Genomic DNA, 7658 nt, shown 5'->3' with positions numbered 1-7658 from the left:
AAAAGGAAGCTGTTATAGGTGATAAAGGAAAACAAGATGTGTGTGCATGTGAAAGAGGGTATATAATATTATATAAATGACTATCATTAAGTTGGTAAGCCTACCAGCATTACTGTTTCTTTTATTAAATTTGATGCTTGTTAAATTCCTAGCACATTCTAAAACAAGATTTGTGATGTGGTCAGGCTGAAACCAGAATGTTTTAAAAAGACACAAAGTCCTTTTTAGAATCTTAGATTCATAGAAATAAGAAAAAATCTTCAACAAGTAATGTCCCTACATTTTTTTGTGACAAGTAGCAATGGCAATTTTGTTTCAGCATGGCAAAACTCAACTTACAGAACATGGTACATGTTAAGATACTAGGTTCTTTCTTCCAAGCAAAGTATTATTTTTAGAAAAAGATATGACCTAAAGGCACATAACTTGCTTTCTTTCCAAATCCTTGCCTTTATTTGACCTTTCCCTTATTCAAGTGATGCTGACTGGAACTCACTGCCATCTATGATGAAATTTTAAAATTATAATTTGCTTATCCAATATAGTTTTCACATATTTCAAATTATAAATTGATTTTTTCTTTATTTTCTGTATGTATTCAATCAAACATTCCATACCACAGCCTCTGTATAAATGTATATGACATCAAGAGAAAAAGAGATGACCTCAGAGTATTTTAACACAATCTTGGGAAACCAAACTTATTAAGAGTCCCAGTGTATTTATGTGAACTATTGATCACTGGAGTCTTTTCTAAAATTATCAGAGCAGTAATAAATTATTCTTTGAAATACCACCTTGCTGACATTTCTTTGAGGCCCTGTCTTTTTCAATATAATTAAATTTCCCTCACAAGTTAACAAAGTAAGACAACGAAGCAGAGCAGTTATCATAATGATTACTTTGACAAATAAAGTCACATTATCTAAGAGAGATTAAAGCCTAACAGTAACATCTTCATAAAAATAGAAGGCATATTGGTATAATCAAAGTTCCTATATTAAGCTAAGTTACTTCAGTTTCAAGTTGATTTCATTGCAATTAGGAAGAAGTGAATCTTGTGAACAATTCTACTCTCCATTTTTATTTGTTCAAGTGATTTCAGTCATGTATCATATCCTTAAATTCTTAGAAAAATGAAGATACAGGGCCAGAGTGATAGCATAGCTGTAGGGCATTTGCTTTGCATGTGGCTGCCCAGAACAAACCTGCGTTCAATCCCCATTGTCCCATATAGTTCCCCAAGCCAGGAATGATTTCTAAGCACATAGCCAGAAGTAACCCCTGAGTGTCACTGAGTGTGTCCCCCACCCCCCCCCCCAAAAAAATGAAGATACATATTTAAAGGAGAATTGGACATATGCTGTATCTACAGGTTTTGTTATCTAAACTCATTTCAGTATGTCAAACTTTCAACCACTGTATTATTTGCAACTGTTTGTAAAACAAAACTGTTTTACTCATTGATTTCTCCTATGCTATTAGTTACCAGATGTACAACTTCATCATGATTAGTATTTCATTCTTTTAGACTATAGTAGAGATGTCTTCTGATTTGCTGGTGGCAGGTTAGCAGGAGAGTAAAAATTACAACTATATACTTATGACCAAATTGCAGACAGGAAAAGCTGCATTGTTTATCCCTTTAACATTCTAACAACAATACTATGCAGGACAGTATGCTATGTACTAGCTAAAAATGGTTTTTTAACTAATATGAGGTACCACCTCATGCCACTGAGATTGGCACACATCACAAAGAAGGAAAGTGCACAAAGTGCTGGTGGGGATGTGGAGAGAAAGGAACTCTTTTTCACTGCTGGTGGGAATGCCGTCTAGTCCAACCTTTATGGAAAGCGATATGGAGATTCCTCCAGAAACTGGAAATTGAGCTCCCATACGATCCAGCTATACAACTCCTAGGAATAGACCCGAGGAACACAAAAAATACAATACAAAAATCCCTTCCTCACACCTATATTCATTGCAGTGCTATTTACAATAGCCAGACTCTGGAAACAACCAAGATGCCCTTCAACAGATGAGTGGCTAAAGAAACTGTGGTACATATACACAATGGAATACTATGCAGCTGTCAGGAGAGATGAAGTCATGAATTTTTCCTATACATGGATTTACATGGAATCTATTATGCTGAGTGAAATAAGTCAGAGGGAGAGAGAAAGACGCAGAATAGTTTCACTCATCTATGGGTTTTAAGAAAAATGAAAGACATTTTTAGCAGAATCTCAGAGACAAGAGAGATGAGGGCTGGTAGGTGCAGCTCATGACATGAAGCTCACCACATAGAGTGATGAGTGCAGTTAGAGAACTAACTACACTGAGAACTATCATAATAATGTGAATGAATGAGGGAAGTAGAAAACTTGTCTCGAGTACAGGCGTGGGTGTGGTGGAGAGGAGGGAGATCTGGGAAATTGGTGGTGGGAATCTTGCAGTGGTGAAGGGGGGTGTTCTTTACATGACTGTAATCATACAATTGCAATTGTGTTTGTAGTCATGGTGTTTAAATAAAGATAATTTTTAAAAAATGGTTTTTGAAAAACACACCAAGTTTTGTTCTCTTGCACTTTATTCTACTCAAATATTTTATGGTTAAGGTTTGTCTCCTTAATTTTATCGTTTTGTGGATTTCTGGTTTCAATAACCAAAAAAGAGCCTTAAGATGTGATAAATCACAGTTGTTGGTTGGGCAAGAATACAAGTGAACAAGGGACAAGATTTAAAGGGACTGCTGCCAGTAAAACACTTACAGCACATATGCATATAACCATCCTTCAGCTCATGGGGCATGTTTCATGGTGTTTCTATAACAATTGACCATAAAATTAACAGCTCAGAATCACACCAAGTGATTATCCTACTGTTATAGGGGTTAAAAATAAGATGAGTGCAGGTTCTACAAAAAATACATTTTCTTATCTTTCCAGTTTCTTGAGTCTGCCTTCTTCATTCCATAGCTTCTGGCTTCTTCCCTGAAACTTCAAAACCAATAGTAGAGGAGCTGGAGAGCTAGAATAAGAAGTCTTGAATATGGCTGATACTACTTCAAACCACCAGCACCACCAGGTATTATTCCTTAGCACTAAGTACCAGAGCATCACTGCGTGTGATACCCAATCCAAACACCAAAACCAATGGCATCTTCAAATCTTTTTCATTCTCACTCTGATTTGATACTCATTTCTTAGATCCTGACACTGCTTAGGGTTCAATCACAAAATTAAGGATAACCCTCCCACATTCAGATCCTTTTTTTTTTTTTTTTTTTTTTTTTTTTTTTTTTTTTATGACTACCTGAAGAGAGATAAGGAGTAAGAGATATAAGTACATTTGTTTTTTTTTTTTTCCTTTCTTTTTTTTTTTTTAGTTAGCAGCACACAGACCAGTTAATCCTAAATTGTAGTGCATCTTTTATACTTTTTTCTTTTTTTTTTTTAACACCACCCATCACCAGTGCAACATTCCCATCACCAATGTCCCAAGTCTCCCTCCTCCCCACCCGACCCCTGCCTGTACTCTAAACAGGTTCTCAATTTCCCTCATACATTCTCATTATTAGGACAGTTCAAAATGTAGTTATTTATCCAACTAAACTCATCACTCTTTGTGATGAGCTTCCTGAGGTGAGCTGGAACTTCCAGCTCTTTTCTCTTTTGTGTCTGAAAGTTATTATTGCAAGAATGTCTTTCATTTTTCTTAAAACCCATAAATGTGTGAGACCATTCTGCGTTTTTCTCTCTCTCTCTGACTTATTTCACTCAGCATAATAGATTCCATGTACATCCATGTATAGGAAAATTTCATGACTTCATCTCTCCTGACAGCTGCATAATATTCCATTGTGTATATGTACCACAGTTTCTTTAGCCATTCGTCTGTTGAAGGGCATCTTGGTTGTTTCCAGAGTCTTGCTATGGTAAATAGAGCTGCAATGAATATAGGTGTAAGGAAGGGGTTTTTGTATTGTATTTTTGTGTTCCTAGGGTATATTCCTAGGAGTGGTATAGCTGGATCGTATGGGAGCTCGATTTCCAGTTTTTGGAGGAATCTCCATATCGCTTTCCATAAAGGTTTGAACTAGACGGCATTCCCACCAGCAGTGGATAAGAGTTCCTTTCTCCCCACATCCCCCGCCAACACTGTTTATTCTCATTCTTTGTGATGTGTGCCATTCTCTGTGGTGTGAGGTGGTATCTCATCGTTGTTTTGATTTGCATCTCCCTGATGATTAGTGATGTGGAGCACTTTTTCATGTGTCTTTTGGCCATCTGTATTTCTTCTTTGTCAAAGTGTCTGTTCATTTCTTCTCCCCATTTTTTGATGGGATTAGATGTTTTTTTTCTTGTAAAGTTCTGTCAGTGCCTTGTATATTTTGGAGATTAGCCCCTTATCTGATGGGTATTGGGTGAATAGTTTCTCCCACTCAGTGGGTGGCTCTTGTATCTTGGGCACTATTTCCTTTGAGGTGCAGAAGCTTCTCAGCTTAATATATTCCGCATCTGTTAATTTCTGCTTTCACTTGCTTGGAGAGTGCAGTTTCTTCCTTGAAGATGCCTTTAGCCTCAATGTCCTGGAGTGTTTTACCTACGTATTGTTCTATATATCTTATGGTTTTGGGGCTGATATCGAGGTCTTTAATCCCATTTGGATTTTACCTTCGTACATGATGTTAGCTGGGGGTCTAAGTTCAATTTTTTGCAAGTGGCTACCCAGTTGTGCCAACACCACTTGTTGAAGAGGCTTTCTTTGTTCCATTTAGGATTTTTTGCTCCTTTATCAAAAATTAGATGATTGTATGTCCTGGGGAACATTCTCTGAGTATTCAAGCTTATTCCACTGATCTGAGGGCCTGTCTTTATTCCAATACCATGCTGTTTTGATAACTATTGCTTTGTAGTAAAGTTTAAAGTTGGGGAAAGTAATTCCTCCCATATTCTTTTTCCCAATGATTGCTTTAGCTATTCGAGGGTGTTTATTGTTCCAAATAAATTTCAAAAGTGCCTGGTCCACTTCTTTGAAGAATGTCATGGGTATCTTTAGGGGGATCGCATTAAATCTGTACAGTGCTTTGGGGAGTATTGCCATTTTAATGATGTTAATCCTGCCAATCCATGAGCAGGGTATAATGCTTCCATTTCCGCGTGTCCTCTCTTATTTCTTGGAGCAGAGTTTTATAGTTTTCCTTGTATAGGTCCTTCACATTTTTAGTCAAGTTGATTCCAAGATATTTGAGTTTGTGTGACACTATAGTGAATGGAGTTGTTTTCTTAATGTCCATTTCTTCCTTATTAGTATTGGTGTATAGGAAAGGCCATTGATTTTTGTGTGTTAATTTTGTAGCCTGCCACCTTGCTATATGAGTCTATTGTTTCTAGAAGCTTTTTGATAGAGTCTTTGGGGTTTTCTAAGTAGAGTATTCATGTCATCTGCAAACAGTGAGAGCTTGACTTCTTCCTTTCTATCTGGATTCCCTTGATATCCTTTTCTTGCCTAATCGCTATAGCGAAGTACTTCCGAGTGCTATGTTGAATAGGAGTGGTGAGAGAGGACAGCCTTGTCTTGTGCCAGAATTTAGAGGAAAGGCTTTCAGTTTTTTCTCCATTGAGGACAATATTTGCCTCTGGCTTGTGGTAGATGGCCTTAACTATATTGAGAAAGGTTCCCTCCATTCCCATCTTGCTGAGAGTTTTGATCAAGATGGGTGTTGGACCTTGTCAAATGCTTTCTCTGCGTCGATTGATATGATCATGTGATTTTTATTTTTCTTGCTGTTGATGTTGTGTATTATGTTGATAGATTTACGGATGTTAAACCAGCCTTGCATTCCTGGAATGAAACCTACTTGATCGTAGTGGATGATCTTCTTAATGAGGCATTGAATCCTATTTGCCAGGATTTTGTTGAAGATCTTTGCATCTGCATTCATCAGCGATATTGGTCTGTAATTTCTTTTTTCGTAGCATCTCTGTCTGGTTTAGGTATCAAGGTAAATGTTGGCTTCATAAAAGCTATTTGGAAGTTTTCCTGTTTTTTCAATTTCATGAAAGAGTCTTGCCAGGATTGGTAGTAGTTCCTCTTGAAAGGTTTGAAAGAATTCATTAGTAAATCCATCTGGGCCTGGGCTTTTGTTTTTGGGCAGACATTTGATTACTTTCTTAATTTCCTCAATAGTAATGGGTGTGTTTAGATATGCTACATCCTCTTCATTCAATCGTGGAAGATTATAAGATTCCAAAAATTTATCCATTTCTTCCAGGTTTTCATTTTTAGTGGCATAGAGTTTCTCAAAGTAGTTTCTGATTACCCTTTGAATCTCTACCATATCAGTAGTGATCTCTCCTTTTTCATTCCTAATACGAGTTATCAAGTTTCTCTCTCTTTCTTTCTTTGTTAGTTTTGCCAGTGGTCTATCAATCTTGTTTATTTTTCAAAGAACCAACTTCTGCTTTCGTTGATCTTTTGGATGGTTTTTTCTGGTTTCCACTTCATTGATTTTCTGCTCTCAGCTTTGTTATTTCCTTCTGCCTCCCTATTTTTGGATCCTTTTGTTGAGCACTTTCTAATTCTATGAGCTGCGTCATTAAGCTATTCAGGTATGCCCCTTCTTCTTTCCTGATGTGTGCTTGCAAAGCTATAAATTTTCCTCTCAGTACTGCTTTTGCTGTGTCCCATAGGTTCTGATAAATTGTGTCTCCATTGTCATTTGTTTTCAGGAAGGTTTTGATTTTCTCTTTGATTTCATCTCGGACCCACTGATTATTCAGTATGAGGCTATTTAACTTCCAGGTGTTAAAATTTTTCTTCTGTGTCCCTTTGTAGTTTATATATAATTTCCAGGGCTTTGTGGGTCAGCAAAGGCAGCCTGCAAAATTTCTATCCTCTTGATAATTATGGAGATATGTTTTGTGTGCTAACATGTAGTCTATCCTAGAGAATGTCCCATGTACATTAGAGAAAAATGTGTATCCAGGCCTCTGGGGGTGGAGTGTCCTGTATATATCTACTAGGCCTCTTACTTCCATTTCTCTCCTCAGGTCTAGTATATTCTTGTTGGGTTTCAGTCTGGTTGACCTGTCTAGTGTTGACAATGCCGTGTTTGAGGTCTCCCACAATTATTGTGTTGTTATTGATATTATTTTTCAGATTTGTCAACAGTTGTATTAAATATTTTGCTGGACCCCTCATTCGGTGCATATATGTTTAGGAGGGTGATTTCTTCCTGCTGTACATATCCCTTGATTAATACAAAATGTCCATCTTTGTCCCTTACTACTTTCCTAAGTATAAAGTTGCATCATCTGATATTAATATGGCCACTCCTGCTTTTTTTTTGGGTGTTGTTTGCTTGGATGATTTTCCTCCAGCCTTTTATTTTGAGTCTATGTTTGTTCTGACTATTCAGGTGCGTTTCTTGTAGGCAGCAGAAGGTTGGATTGAGTTTTTTTGATCCATTTAGCCACTCTGTGTCTCTTAACTGGTGCATTTAGTCCATTGACATTGAGAGAAAGAATTGTCCTGGGAGTTAGTGCCATCTTTATATTAAAGTTTGGTGTGTCTGTTGGTAAGCCTTGTCTTAAAGTATGCCATCAGTTTTTTCTTTTAAGAATGGTTTTGAGTCTGTGAAGTTTTGAGCT

This window comes from Suncus etruscus, chromosome 4, assembly GCF_024139225.1.
Source record: "Suncus etruscus isolate mSunEtr1 chromosome 4, mSunEtr1.pri.cur, whole genome shotgun sequence".
Lineage (NCBI taxonomy): Eukaryota > Metazoa > Chordata > Mammalia > Eulipotyphla > Soricidae > Suncus > Suncus etruscus.
Note: the sequence above shows the minus strand (reverse complement) of the source record.